This window comes from Lissotriton vulgaris, chromosome 5 (genome assembly GCF_964263255.1).
Source record: "Lissotriton vulgaris chromosome 5, aLisVul1.2, whole genome shotgun sequence".
Taxonomy (NCBI): domain Eukaryota; kingdom Metazoa; phylum Chordata; class Amphibia; order Caudata; family Salamandridae; genus Lissotriton; species Lissotriton vulgaris.
The window spans coordinates 614,712,404-614,727,911 of NC_141693.1; positions in this window are offsets into that span (position 1 = coordinate 614,712,404).

Below are 15,508 nucleotides of genomic sequence, written 5' to 3' on the forward strand. Positions count from 1 at the left end.
ATTAAAATCCATTTTGAAGTTACGAACACATTTCATATATACACATAATTTACATCAAAGGCATCAAAAACGCTCCTAGCTTAAAAATAGAATTAAACCATCTTAATAGTTATCAAAGTGATTCATGGCTATCTTAAAAGCCTTAGATCTAAGATCAAATCGTTATAAAAGTTCTGCGCTTAATCCACATGCCATGCAGAAATCGGGAAACGGCAAAAACAACTAGTGGGTGGGTGTTGTATCTGAGTACTCTAAGCGCATGCTCATGTTCGCGAAAACCCAGATTCCAGCAGATAGGTTTAATCCACCTATTACGGGACAGCCCATATGCTGGACAGAAGAAAAATACATGGCTTACATTTTCTAATGGGTGTTCGCACGCCGGACACTCTGTACTTTTATTTACATCCCATTTGATGGTCAATGACCTTAGTGGTAAGCTACCCATTCTTAATTGTAAATACAGCTTCCTAGCTTGAGCTGGGTAGATCATGTCTAGGAATTCCTCCTTCTTATATTCTGTTTTCATGTCGAGGAATTCACTAGTCATTCTCCCTACTGCGGTACTAGCATGCAGGGCCAACAAATTATTAGACCTAAACCTTTTTACCAGGTCAGTTCTGGAATAGGCCAGAGAAGCTGACTCAGGAGATTCCCATAACCCAGGGACATCAAGCCGTACACACAGATCCGTGATATGCGATAACTAGGTAATTTTCTTTGACCTCAGTGCCACCCATACCTCCTGGAACTCTGCACGATACGGTGCGAGCTCTGGGACAGACCAAAATCTTCTCCAATAAGTTAAAGGCCTCAGTGCAACCTCCTCTTCCACTGGGAATAACCCAAGGTCAAATCTTAATGGGACCAATGGGGTACTGACGGGTAGGGCAAACAGCTCTCTCATAAATGTGTGTTCGACCCTTACCAGACTTTTTGGCTGACAATGTCCCCATAATTCTGCCCCTCAAGTGCGGCTGCTCTGGCTTGTAGCCTGTATATTTCAATAACAGGGGCAGCCGGCTTGAATGGAGATGTTATGTACTTTTTGGATAGCCCACCCACAGTCTGCGTCAGTTTCAGTGAGGATTTCGTTATTTGTGCATCCCACCCCAGATGTTCCTCGAGAGTAATTTCTAAATAATCAAATGTCTTGACTCTCTCAAGAGGTATGCCATTCAGGGCAGGGTCAGGTCGTGTTTGCCTTGGGGATTAAAGATCATAAATTTTGTTTTGGTCAGATTGATTTCTAGTCCACTTAAGGCGCAGAAATCTGCAAATCCATCAAGGATGCGTTGGATGCCAGTGGGTGTTCGAGACAGCAGTAGAGTGTCATCCGCAAACATTAGTGCGGGCACTCTTCCTGTGGCTAGTCTTGGGGCATCCGTATCTTTTATGGCTAAGAGGTGTTTAACAAGCCCATTTATATACAGACAAAAGAGAGTAGAGGCCAGCACACACCCCTGGCGTACCCACCTTTGCACTGGAAAACGTGCAGACAATTCTCCCGCTTTTCCACATCTAACCTGGGCGTAATTTCCTGTGTGGAGCCTGATCAATACTCAAAGGAGGTAATGCGGCATACCAAGGTCATGGAGAACTCTCCACAGCTTGTTCCTGGGGACCAAATCAAACGCGGCCCGTAGGTCCACAAAAATGAGGTAGAGGCTGCCACCCTCCACACTCACTGTTTTTCAGAAAAGGACCTGTAGGCGGAAGATCTGATCAATGGTGGAAATACCAGATCTGAAGCCCGCTTGCAAATTACTTAAGATCTGATTTTCCCCTTCCCATAGCTGGATCCTATCCAGGAGTATCCTCCCAAATACCTTCTGCGGGATATCTATCAGGCTAATGGGCCTGTAGTTTGAGGGTTGCAGGGGTCAGTTTTTTTAAAAATGGGAACTATCTCAGCCCCCCTCCATGTCTCAGGTGGGTCTGTGCCCATTAGTATTGTGTTAAACAAGACACAAAGGTAAGGGGCCCATATTTTGGGTTCCGACCGAAACAAGTCCCCGGGGATTTTATCAAGCCCCGGGGCTTTGTTGGGTAGTAGTTTAGTAATGGCAATCTCTACATCCCGAGTCGATATCTCTGGAACCCCCCCCAGTCGATGCTCGTGGAGGAGGCTCATGGGCTCCAAATCGGAGTCACCATTGCTTGGCTCAGCGTAGAGACCACCAAAGTGTTCTTCCCATACTGTTGGGGCCATATTTGGGCTTATAGCGTTCCTCCCATCCCTGCCCTCATTGCTAACAATTGCCCAGAAGGATTTGAGGTTTCTGCGTTGTAATGCCTCCCTCAAATCTTCCCACTGTTCCATCTCCCAGGACTTTCTTTGCCTTTCTATAACTTGCTTATAAAGCACCCTTAGGGACTTAGTGTGTAATTTGTCTTTTTCTTTGATAGCTTTGACCAGCTCTCCTTTCAACTTACGGCATTCAGCAGTATACCAAGGGTGAGTCTTAGCCACATTTTCCCCAATAGTCTGGAGTGGGAAAAAAACCTCTAACATTATTGAGGCTAACTGTTTGTGAATTTCAATGGGCCTACTGTCCACCTCAGCTACAACCCCCTTAACCCCACCACTGCCATATCACTGTGAAAGGGCAAGACTTGGAGATAGATTTGGGACTACGGTTCAGAAGAACCCATAATAGAGGGCCATTTTACTCTTCTCCTATTGTTGTGCAGGAGAAGAGGCTGTGGAGGGGAATTCAGCTCTGGCATATTGTTTCTCAATGCCCAACTCCCTGGCTTAAGGGACATTACCAGGGCATTATGGTCGCTGTCCAACCGATGATGGATCTTAAAGTCCTGAACCTTGTCCCACGATCTAGATTCGATCAGAATGTAATCGATGATCGAAGATTGACCAACTCTATTAAAAGTCACATTACCAGGCCTATCTGATTTTAATCGGCCATTACAAGGTCTCACTGATAGGGACAATATAAGGGACATAATTTGAAGTACCAACGGTGTCCACGCTTTTACTATAGGAATTGATGGTTCCTGTTTATTCCAATATTGGTTTTCTTCGTCAGGGTCCTCCGTACCTAAATTACTGAGGGGTTCAAACTGGCAGTTGAAATCCCCCCCAATAATTATACCAACTTCCGGCTCCAGAGTCCTGACAAATCCCCTCAGTTGATCAATAACCAAGGACTCCTGACCACTCTGTGTTGGCCTGGAATAGATGTTAATTATGGCTAGGTGCTTATTCCCTGGAAGTATTAACAAGACACATAAGATGTCTGGGGAATTGACTGTCACCTGCTTCGCCATAACTCCCAGGTGAGTGGCTACCCATGTACTAAGCCCTCCTGACAGTCTCACTCTTCCCTCTTTTGTTGCAGGAACATTAAAAGTTGCAGACCCACTCCACTGGTAATCGTCCAGGGCCCACGTCTCCTGCATAAGGCAGATATTGTGTTTGTCCATGAACAGACCCCAGTCATCTGATGTTAGTTTATTTTTCAGACCTGCAACATTCCAGGAAAGTATGTTGACACTCCCGTTTTCTTCCCTATGTATTGGGCTTCTACTTGCACCATAGTTGGGTGATCTGAAAAGACAGTCACCCAGCTCTGTCAATCCCTTCCTGTCACCAACGCAGCTGTCTCCCCTTCTCCCTATTTCTCTAGCCTTACTACATCCACTTTCCATATCACCTCCTATCCCACTCAATTATTCACTTCTGTTATGACTTTTTCTGTCCCCGGATGTGCTTTCCTCTGCCCCAGTTCCTGGCACAAAAAAAGGCGCTTCATCTCAGTAAAATTAGCTTTTACTGCCTGCAAATTCTTACATTCAGCTGTATAGCAGGGGGCCTTCCTTGGTTTCATTAGTCAGTCTACAGATTCCAGGTTGCTAAATCTGTTCTGATGGTAAAATATGTAGAGTGATTTGGGCTATTTAATGGGCCATTGCTGTTAATATTTCCTGGAATGCGATTACCTCCCTGGTTATCAACGCCCGTCCAGTTAATCCCCTCCCACTTATGCTCAAAGCAGTCCTTGCTGTATGTACCCGGGTAAAAATGAGTCAGTGGCAGGGTTTTAATAGGCGTATCTGGGCTACCTGTCTCAAAATTACAAATATACCTAACTGTCCAGCTATTCCTAAAATTGATCACAATACTACAGTCCCCTTCTATGTTCTTCTCTCTGGCTCCCACCCAATCTGTTCGTCTAGCGAATAAGATTTCACTGGTTCCCCCAATCGGCAGGGGTCTATTACGATTCAACCAGTAAATACATTTATTTTTAACGTCTCTGTAATCCTCGACCTTTCCCGGGCTCAGTGAAGGGACCCCCACAAGAACCACCACATAGGGAACTGACTCCGGGGGCAAGGCTAGGCGGGGCAACTGGGGCTTGCTAGGACCCAACGGTCTAGCCCCCAGGCCCGGATTCAATACCTGCTCGGGTCCTTGGCCGTAGCTAGTATCTCCCGTCACCCCACTACCCCCCGTATTCCTTGTATTAACTGGGGGGCTTGGTGGTACTTGTCAAAGCCCAGCTCACTTGAGTTTCTGTTCAGTTCTGATGGAGGTTGAAGACAGTCCAATCCCACCCTGAAACTGCTTGTTCCAGCACACTAGTTTTAAAACAGTGCACCAAGAACCAGAAGCTCAAGGGAAGGGGGGAAGTGGATAAAATAAAAAAAGAGAGACAACACCGTTCTTGCGTTTCCACTGTAGAAGAGCTGCCTAAATCTGCGGCCCTCTCTGACTTCTGTAGAAACTGGTGCCTAATGAAACATAAACAAAGAACAGATAAGTGCAACCTATCCCTAAATGTGTTCCTGACTAAACCTTAATCTTATTAGAAATTCTCTTCTAAAAGTACCTCTTGGATCCTGGTCTCAAGCTTCCAGGTTTGGAATGTGTTACTGTTCTGGTATGTGCTTTCTATTACTGTAAAACTTCTGTAAAATCAAACGAATGTCATTATCAGAATTACCAACGTCTAACATTCACCTTAATATAACTAAAGCCTAAATTCTTAATAGCAAACTCATTTTTCACACATTTCCAGACTTTTTATAAAACAAATACTGTACTTTTACATCAAAATACAGCAGGTAATTTGTGCAAGTCCTTGATTTACTGTTTGCCTTGTTGTCAATGGTTTCCTCTGTTCGATTCTTAAAAAAGTTCCATGTAAAACAATGTTTATTTTGCAAAGTTCCACAAAGTATTCTTGTAACAAAGGGTTTGAACCACAAAGTTCTTGGGAGATATCTTGTTCCAAATTGTCTTTACATGAATCCAGAAATCGCCGATAAAGTTCTTTCAGGTAATAAAAGGTTTTGCACTTACTTTTTGCTGAAAAGGGATACTGATCAGTCTAACCTTGACCTCTTTCTCTTTTGCAGGTCAATTGCAGTGGACAGAAGAGGGGCTGAGGCAAGAAGTAGCCGGAAACCAGAAGAAGGAAGAGCCAGAAGCCGCTCCCGTTGAAGTCAATGAAGTTCTGGAGAGAGCAGGAGTGCCAGCGCCGAAGGATCTGTTCTCAGGTAAGTGGGAGGTAGACGAGCACAAGCACTGGGTGAGGCTCAGGGGCTGCCTTTTATAGACAGGGCTGGGTGTGGTTCGAAGAGCTGGGTGTGGGTCGAAGAACTGGGTGTGGTTCTCACAAGCAGGTGTGCAGAGCTTCAGTTATTATGCTAATGAGTTGAAGTAACACATGGCCTAGGGAGGTGTGTTTTAAATAAGCCTTGGTAAAAGCAAGGTCCAAAGTTTTCTAAATAAGCCTTGGTAAAAGCAAGGTCCAATGTGCAAACAAGACAGCAATGTCCAAACTTGTGAATACATTGAGCAACATACACAAAAGTCTTAGGGAGGGGCTGAGATAACAAGAAAGGCTTGCAGTAGTATGTTTAAAGAGAGCTATTACAGAGACCAATAGTGCAGTGAGAGGGGACATGCTCTTTGCTGTGCACAAACCCTAACAGTACTATCGCTGGCTGGGTAGATTGATGTATATCTGCTACGGCACTTTGGGCAGATGGTACCCTCTATATGGTTGTGTCCGCTGAAGTTATACGCTTAGTACCTATCTGACTTAGGCCAGATGTTCTTGTACCATTACCGGTCGTTTCCCTGGGCCCCCTAACCGTCCCTCCCACTTTCAGTATGCACAGTGATTCAAGGCAAGACAGTCTTTTCTCGATGGAGTCCAGTCTTTTATGGATCGGGAGGCAAGACTCTATAAATATCCATTCCATTCTGGTCCAGAAGTCCCCTCCTCTCTCTAATGGCGATGTGGCTTCATTGACTTCAATAAGTGACTTGTCCGCTCCAAAATGCTGACCATCTAACTCAGCCACAGAAGATTCAGTGACCTTGGTAAAACGTTTTTGCCTTTTAGTGTTCTTTTTTGTTAGTGCAGCTCCCCCACGCTTTCTTTTGGCTGCTTGGTCCGAGACTTTACTTGACACCCCTGGATTAGTATCCAAGGCCAATTGAGTAGACTGCCCGGATCTGGTGAATCGTGAACTTTGGAGGGGTGTTTCTGGGACAGACTCTGATGTGGCCTGCGTGCAAGCATATTTAGGATTAAAAAAGACGTGAACTTTAAAGTATGTAGGCTTTTTGAATACGTGCGGGTGCAGTTGTATGTTACTGCTTGCATAGATGCATGCTAGCATGGGAATGTGTAGGCATACGCATACAGATTTGTGTATGTCTATACATTACTGCATGCATGAATAGCGCTAGGCTCTAAACACCTTAAAACGCTACAGACAACGTCTAGGCACTAGGACAGGAAAAGATGCCACGTGGCAAGCAGCAGCGACAAGAGAGGCAGACAGGCCCGACAGAAGCCTGGGAGGTAGGGAGGCAGGCTATCAGAAGCCAGGGAGGGAGGCCATCAGAATTCAGGGAGGCAGAGCATCTAAAGACAGGAGGTAGGGAGGCAGGCCATCAGAAGTCAGGGAGGTAGACCAACTAAAGCCAGAGAGGTAGGGAGGCAGGCCATCAGAAGACAGGGAGGCAGGCCATCTAAAGCCAGAGAGGTAGGGAGGCAGGCTTTCAGAAGCCAGGGAGGGAACCCATGAGAGGACAGGGAGGCAGGCCACCGGAAGCCAGGGAGGTAGGGAGGCAGGGCATCAGAAGCCAGGGAGGCAGAAGATAGGGAGGCAGGCCCGGAAGAAGGCTGAGAGGCTGGGAGGTAGAAGAAAGAAGTTAGGGAGGCAGGGAGGTAGGCTACCAGAAGCCAGGGAGTCTGGGAGGTAGAGAGTAGGCCATCAGAATCCAGGGAGGCAGAGAGGCAGAAGATAGGGAAGCTGTAGACAGGCTCGGCAGACGACAAAAGACAGGGAGGCAGGCTCGGAAGATGATACGGAGGCTGTCAGAGAGGCCCAGCAGCGAGGGCGGTTGTGAGCCAGGCATACGGGCCCAGCAGAAGACAGGGCGGCTGGAAGGCAGGCAGACAGGGCGACGCAGACGGGGGAGTCAGACAGGCTGGCTGGCAGACAAGGGAAGCAAGATCTGGAAGACGCCCCTGGCGTCCGGGGCTCTCGCGTGAATCTACCCTGCGCTCAGCCGCAGCCGTGACTGCCGTGGTGCCACTGTGCTCTATCCGAGCTACCAGCCATGCGTGCCATATACCATGACAAAAATAATAATAAAAACGAGAAAAATAATATTAATAACAATTTATAAATAGTAGTTTCTTGCTGTTATCACTATTGTTATTATTAATAACTAGCTGTACCAGGCCACGCGTTGCTGTGGCTCAGTCTGGTTAAATGGAAGAGAAAGAAAGAGTAAGCGCACGTTTCTAATATGTTTAATTTCACAATGCTTGTGGGTACACAATATGTTTTTGTGACTATTGTCTCTATGCGTCCCTTGTAGTTGTTGCGCAGCAAGCAAATTGATATGGTCTGTTCGGCCTTTCGATTAAAAACACGCGCGTATTGTACATGCGCGTATTCGAATCCAACGTTGTGTGCATATAAACACGTGCTAATGTTGCAAAGTGAACTAACTCCTCCCCGCTCCCTCCACCCACTTCCCGGTCTGCCATCCTGGCACCAACTGTCCATCCTAATATATGTAGACTATTGTCTCTATGCGTCCTTTCTTAATGTTACAAAGTGAACCAACTCCTCCCCCCTCCCTCCACCCACTTCCCGGTCTGCCATCCTGACACCAACTGTCTATCCTAATATATTTAGACTATTGTCTCTATGCGTCCCTTGTAGTTGTTGCGCAGCAAGCAAATTGATAGGGTCTGTTCGGCCTTTCGATTAAAAACACGCGCGTATTGTACATGTGCGTATTCTAATCCAAAGTTGTGTACATATAAACACGCGCTAATGTTGCAAAGTGAACCAACTCCTCCCCGCTCCCTCCACCCACTTCCCGGTCTGCCATCCTGACACCAACTGTCCATCCTAATATATGTAAACTATTGTCTCTATGCGTCCTTTCTTAATGTTACAAAGTGAACCAACTCCTCCCCCCTCCCTCCACCCACTTCCTGGTCTACCATCCTGACACCAACTGTCTATCCTAATATATGTAGACTATTGTCTCTATGCGTCCCTTGTAGTTGTTGCACAGCAAGCAAATTGATAGGGTCTGGTCGGCCTTTCGATTAAAAACATGCGCGTATTGTACATGCGAGTATTCGAATTCAACTTTGTGTCTATATATAAACACACGCTAAAGTTGCAAAGTGAACCAACTCCTTCCCGCTCCCTCCACCCTCTTCCCGGTCTGACATCCTGACACCAACTGTTCATCCTAATATATGTAGACTATTATCTCTATGCGTCCTTTCTTAATGTTACGAAGTGAACCAACTCCTCCCCCCTCCCTCCACCCACTTCCCGGTCTGCCATCCTGACACCAACTGTCTATCCTAATATATGTAGACTATTGCCTCTATGCATCCCTTGTAGTTGTTGCGAAGCAACCAAATTGATAGGGTCTGTTCGGCCTTTCGATTAAAAACACGCGTATTGGACACCCGCGTATTCGAATGCAACGTTGTGTACATATAAACACGCGCTAATGTTGCAAAGTGAACCATTTCCTCCCCCCTCCCTCCACCCACTTCCCGGTCTGCCATCCTGACACCAACTGTCCATCCTAATATATGTTGAATTTTGTCTCTATGAGTCCATTCTTAATGTTGCAAAGTGAACCAACTCCTCCCCCCACCCTCCACCCACTTTCTGGTTTGCCATCCTGATACCAACTGTCCAGCTTCATATATGTAGACTATTGTTTCTATGCGTCCCTTGTACTTGTTGCGCAGCAACCAAATCGATAAGGTCTGTTCGGACTTTCGATTAAAAACACGCGCGTATTGGACAGGCGCGTATTCAAATCCAACATTGTGTATATATAAACACGCGCTTAATCGAATCTAACATTGTGTCAAAATTCCAAAGCAATCGGTGAAGAACTTTCGGAGATTTAACATTTTGAACAAACGAACATTGACATTTTTATGTGTCTGTTCGGGCTTAAGATTAAAAACACGTGCGTATTCGACACGTGCGTATTGGAATCCAACTTTGTGCATATAAAAACACATGCATATTCTAATCCAACGTTGTGTCATTATTTCAAAGCAATTGGTGAAGAACTTTCTGAGATTTGCGATTTTGAACAAACAAACATTTACATTTTTATTTATATAGATAATCATGTTATTATCATTATTATTGTTGCTTTCACCCTGCGAGGGAGGGAGTGCTTATTGCACATGCTGGTTCACGCAAGGGGGGATGCAGCACACCCACACACCCTGGTAAATCCAACACAGCCATCCACCTTTGCGAGCTCATCAGAATGAGCTCCATGTCATGGGTTATAGGAACAGCTGGGACTGGCTGCGCTTAGAAACTGAGAACACTATATAGAAAACCCTGTCCGTGCAATAAGCGTCCCTACCTGGCAGGGTGCCACCTTTCATTCTCCTGTGTTTATTCTAGGCTCGCCCGTGATGTTTTTTTATGCAAAGCGTGGTAATGTGAAGAACACACGGGTGCAAGTAAACCAAAGATGACACACATGTCCTGGAAGAGGAGATTGGACCCTCCTCACCTCTTTGATCAAGCCACGGGGAAGTGGCGTTCCCGGGGCAGTGTGGGGGGATTCGGCCCCCCACAAATTTTTTATCTGCCCCGCGACCTTTTCCACCACGGGGCTTAATTAAACGAAGCGCGGGAGCCGCGGGAGGGCCGCTTTTTTTGGCCCTGGGGGTCCTTGTGGGACCGACTGAGCAGGAATTTTCTTGTTTTTCATGATTCTTTTTCTGTTTTCTTGTGCCTCGGTGCTACAGAGACACAAGATGGCTGCCAACACTTCCTAGTTTGGAGTGTTGACAGCCAATTACCATAAAGCTCGTGATCGGGAGGGTGCGCGGTTCCTCCGCGACCATAGATATATATGTGTTTTTACTTTTGATTTTCTCAGCAACTACTGAACGGATTTACACCATTTAACAAAAAGAGTTCTTTCTGAACCAAGAACTACCTCTTTGCCAAATTTGGTGTAATTCCGTTCAGCAGTTCGGGCTGTAGCCGTGTCTAAAGTTTCCTAGGGAAAATTGCATGGGGAAAACACGTTTTGGGACCCCCCTTTTTTCTCAGCCCCCGCTTGCCGAATCACCCCGAAACTTTCAAGATAGAAGCGGGCCGGAGCACCCCACGAGTTTTAAAAAATTTGTGAAGATTCGTCAACCGGCACCAAAGTTATTGGAAAAAGAATGTTGTGAATTTCCTATGGAAAATAGGTCCTAACTATAACTACCTACTGGCAACCGCCAGTAGGTAATGTATGAATATATATATATATATATATTTATATTTATATATTACTGAAAACACTTTTTACCTCATGAGCATAAGAATTAAAAACATTATGTTTTAATGGCAGAATTTAAATACTTTTGTAACAAATTTTTATGTATTTTACATGGAATTGTTTTTAATGTATTTATAAAGCATTTTTAACATATTGATATTTACCTATCAGATATTTATTGCTGTTTTTTCACAATCATATGGAAAGTGAAAATTTTAATAATATGCGTATTTCTTCTATGTCTTTACAATGTTTACCACGTGTATGGCACCTTGCACTTTAAATTGAGAACTATGGGCCCCATTAGGATGACGGGCGGACATTGTCCGCCCGCCACCCTATCGTAGAACGGGACCGCCCGCCATAAGGGCGGGGGTCCCGTGGGGGGAATTAGGATGTGCCCGCCACAGTGGCGGGCACATCCTGTAGTTTTTGCATTGTGGCGGGCGGTGCACTCTGCACCGCCCGCCACAATGTAAAAAATGCTGTTTTGCATTTGCATATGAAAAGCGGCAGGCACCGCGCGGTGCCTGCCGCTTTGCATATGCAAATATGGGGGGGTACCATAGGTACCCCCCATGTGCCCCCCAGACAGTGGCGCCAACCTGGGGGCCCTGCAGGGGGCCCCCGCAGCAATCACAGCATGCCTTTCCGTGGCGGCATTGCCGCCGCGGAAAGGCCTCTGCTTTTTGCCATTGTAATATGGCTGGCGGTGTCCATTGGACACCGCCACCATATTAATCTATTTCAGCCGCGGTCGCAAGCCGACCGAGGCGGTAAAGTGGCGGACGGTCTTTCCGTCCGCCGCTGTCCCCTCCGCCATCCTAATCAGGCGGAGGGGAACAAGAGAGTGGTTGTCGGGCGGATTGCCTCCGCCTGGGTGGCGGTGGCCACCGCCACCCTGGCGGAGGCAATCCGCCCGATATCGTAATGGGGCCCTATGGCTCCAAAAGCGCATCATGTGATAAAGGCCGTGTCAGGCAGAAACGCGTTGGGGCGATTATGGTGATTGAGCAATAAATAACTAAGACATTTTCAAGCACAAGAATTGGGTTAGTTTCCGTCTTTTCCCATGGAAGGGAAGCTGTAGAGAATGGTGAAGATAAATACATATATATATATATATATATATATATATATATATATATATATATATATATATATATATTCACTGAAAAAACCATAGGTTTCAGGCCTTATATAGTTAGGAATTCGCATTTAAAAAACCATTGAAATTGCTCCTATATAGTTAGGTGTACTAACTATATTTCGCGCACCCGCAATCCACTGCTGATGATGTCACATATTACATCATTCATGACATGGTCAGTGACATCACTGATGAAATCTCAAATGACATCAATGATGACATCACTGATGACATCATCCTGTGAATGTGGTTTGCTTCGTTAATTAAGTATGCATTATATATATAGCAATTTGCATTGAAGTGTGAGTGGATATATAAAAATAAATATTTGGATGGAGGACTTTAACAATTTATAGTGTCTCACTAAATATAGTGGATAGTGACTAAACTGTGTGAATATCTGTATCACTTTGTCAGTTGTTGTGTAAACTGGTTCTCTAGTTGGTTACTAGCTATGTGAAAGTCTATATTAGTTATTGATTAGTTAACTGAGTATTTGTATGGGAGAGTGAATGTGTGTGTGGTTCGGTGGAGGGTGTGTGACTGCCTAAAGATGTGTGAATAGTTGATTCAGTAGATAAACTAGAAAAATAAAAGGCAGTGTATGTGTCAACTGTTGTATATAAATAGGCATACATGAGACTCAATGATTGTGTGTGTAACTGTATGTATAACTGTATACTTGTAATAATGATTTTATTCTACACTAAATTTGTCTTACTATCTAAATAAATAGATGAAGTGGTGTTTGTATAAGTGTGTAGCTAAGTAAGTATGTAAGTATTATCCATTGTTTGCATAAGTGAGTAGGATAACTTCATATGTGAATAGGTTGTGTTTTGGTGTGTAATGTCGATATAGGTGTATAAGTATTTTTGATAGTGTTCTATTGATCATTGACAGCATGTATGAGTGAATCTACAGGTAAGTGATTAGATGTGTGTATACATCTAGGAATCAATGAGCGGGTTTTTAGATACTTGTATTGCTGTGTCAATGGATTCAAATATGATACTCTGTATTTTACAAAGAGTGATGAAAGATTTTACTAGTGTATGAAAAGATGTATGTGATTGTCACGTGGATGATGTAATCAGTGATGTCATCATTGATGTCATTTGAGATGTCATCAGTGATGTCACTGACCATGTCATGAATGATGTAATATGTGATATCATCAGCAGTGGATTGCGGGTGCGCGAAATATAGTTAGTACAACTAACTATATAGGAGCAATTTCAATGGTTTTTTAAATGCTAATTCCTAACTATATAAGGCCTGAAACCTATGGTTTTTTCAGTGAATTTCAAAGGTTTTTTAACCCCTTTGCTGCTCATGACGAGCTCAGCTCGTCATGAGGCACGGTTGAGCTGTGTTTATGACGAGATGAGCTCGTCATGAATAGAGGCAACTCTGCAATTCCAGCACTGGGGGGGAAAACACCTAGCAGCCAAGGTGTTAAATGCTAACTCCTAACTATATATGACCTGAAACCTATGGTTTTTTAAGTGAATTTGCAAGGTTTTTTAAATGCTAATTCCTAACTATATATGACCTGAAACCTATGTGTTTTTTAAGTGAATTTGCAAGGTTTTTTAAATGCTAATTCTATTAGCGGATAACATTTAAATATGTTAATATCCTTCTGGGACCACTTTTTAAATGCTAATACCTAACTATTTATAAAACAAACAGAATTGCCAGTACTGATATGAGTGGATTAAAGTAAACAGATAATCATCCAGAACTAGAAGAGAAATTCAAGAATGGGAATTGCTAGTTAATAGCTTTTTATTTTAGCAAACTTTTTGAAAAGAACATTTCAAATAGATTCTTCAATTCATCATACAAAAGGGGATTCTCTTAAAAAGGACACATAAGACATTAGAATATAATTATACATTAATCATTCATTCAAAGTTACACGCATATCACAACCAAACATTACGCACTCAAACAATTCCTAACTATGTCAGGCGTGAAACCTATAGTTTTTTTCAATAAATTTCAAAGGTTTTCTAAATGCTAATTCTATTAGTAGATAACGTTTAAATATGTAAATATCCTTCTGGGACCACCTGAGCAGCCCTAGGGGGTCAGGGTGTTTCTACCCTGCCCCCTTTTTGCGTTCTACACGTTTGTTTTTCTGCTTCTTTTGTGCCTCGGTCTACCAAGCACAAGATGAATGCCAACACTTCCTGGTTAGAAGTGTTGACAGCCAATGAGCATGCTGTTTTCCTGTGAAAGGCATGCTGATTGGCTGCCACTGTGTGTCAACACTCCAAACCAGGAAGTGTTGGCAGCCATCTTGTGACTCGGTAGAACCAAGGCACAAGAAAGCAGTAAAACAAAGGTGCAAAACACGCAAAGGGGGCAGGGTAGAAGCACCCTGCCCCCCTTGGCCTGCTCAGGGGGTCCCACAAGGACCCCCCAGACCCCCCCCCCCTTTTTCTTTTTTAATTTTTTATTTTTTTTTAAATCGCGGACCCCCTGAGCAGGACTAGGGGGTCAGGGTAGTTCTACCCTGCCCCCTTTTTGAGTTCTACACAATTGTTTTTCTGCTTTCCTGTGCCTCAGTCTACCGAGGCACAAGATGGCTGCCAACAATTTCTGTTTTGGAGTGTCGACAGACATTGGCAGCCAATCAGCATGCAGCTCGCGCACGCTAAGGTCCGCGCACGTGCAAGGACAGTGCAAGGACGGTGCGCACACGGGCGCGCCCCGTGTCCCGCCTATAGATATATAATTTGAAAAAAGTCGATTTTCTCAACAATTACTGAAAGGATTTTCACCAAATATACAAAAGGCACTTCTGCATACCAGGCTCTACCGTTTTTCCAAGTTTGCAGTAATTCCATTCAGCCGTTCGGGCTGTAGCTGTGTCTAAAGGTCCTATGGAAAATTGCATTTAACTCAATTTCACATCCAATTTTCTCATAAACTACTGGAGGGATTTACACCAAACATACAAAAGGCACTGCTCCATACCAGTCCCTACCATTTTGCCAAATCTGGTGTAATTCCGTTCAGCCGTTCGAGCTGTAGCCTTGTCAGAATGTCCCTATGGAAATTAACATGGGGAAAACACGTTTTGGGAACCCCCTTTTTTCTCAACCCCCGCTTCACGAATCCCCCCGAAACTTTTAGGGAAGGGGCGGAGCGCAGCGAGGCAAATTTAAGGAAAATTAGAGGCAGATCCCTCAATCGGCGCCAAAGTTATTCCCAATAGAATGTTCGGCATTTCCTATGGTAACTAGGTCCTAACTATATATACCTACTGGCTATCGCCAGTAGGTAATATATATATATATATATATATATATATATATATATATATATATATATATATATGCCATCAAACCTCCTTCCCACGGAGTAAGTTGAGCCGCACACATAACGTGGGTTTTGATGTTATTGAAGGCTGCTGTCCCCCAAGTCCTGATGCATTTCGGCCTTTCTTGGCCTTTCTCAAAGGGCGGGGCGTCTTCTGCACAACTGCTACGGGCCATTTACATATATAT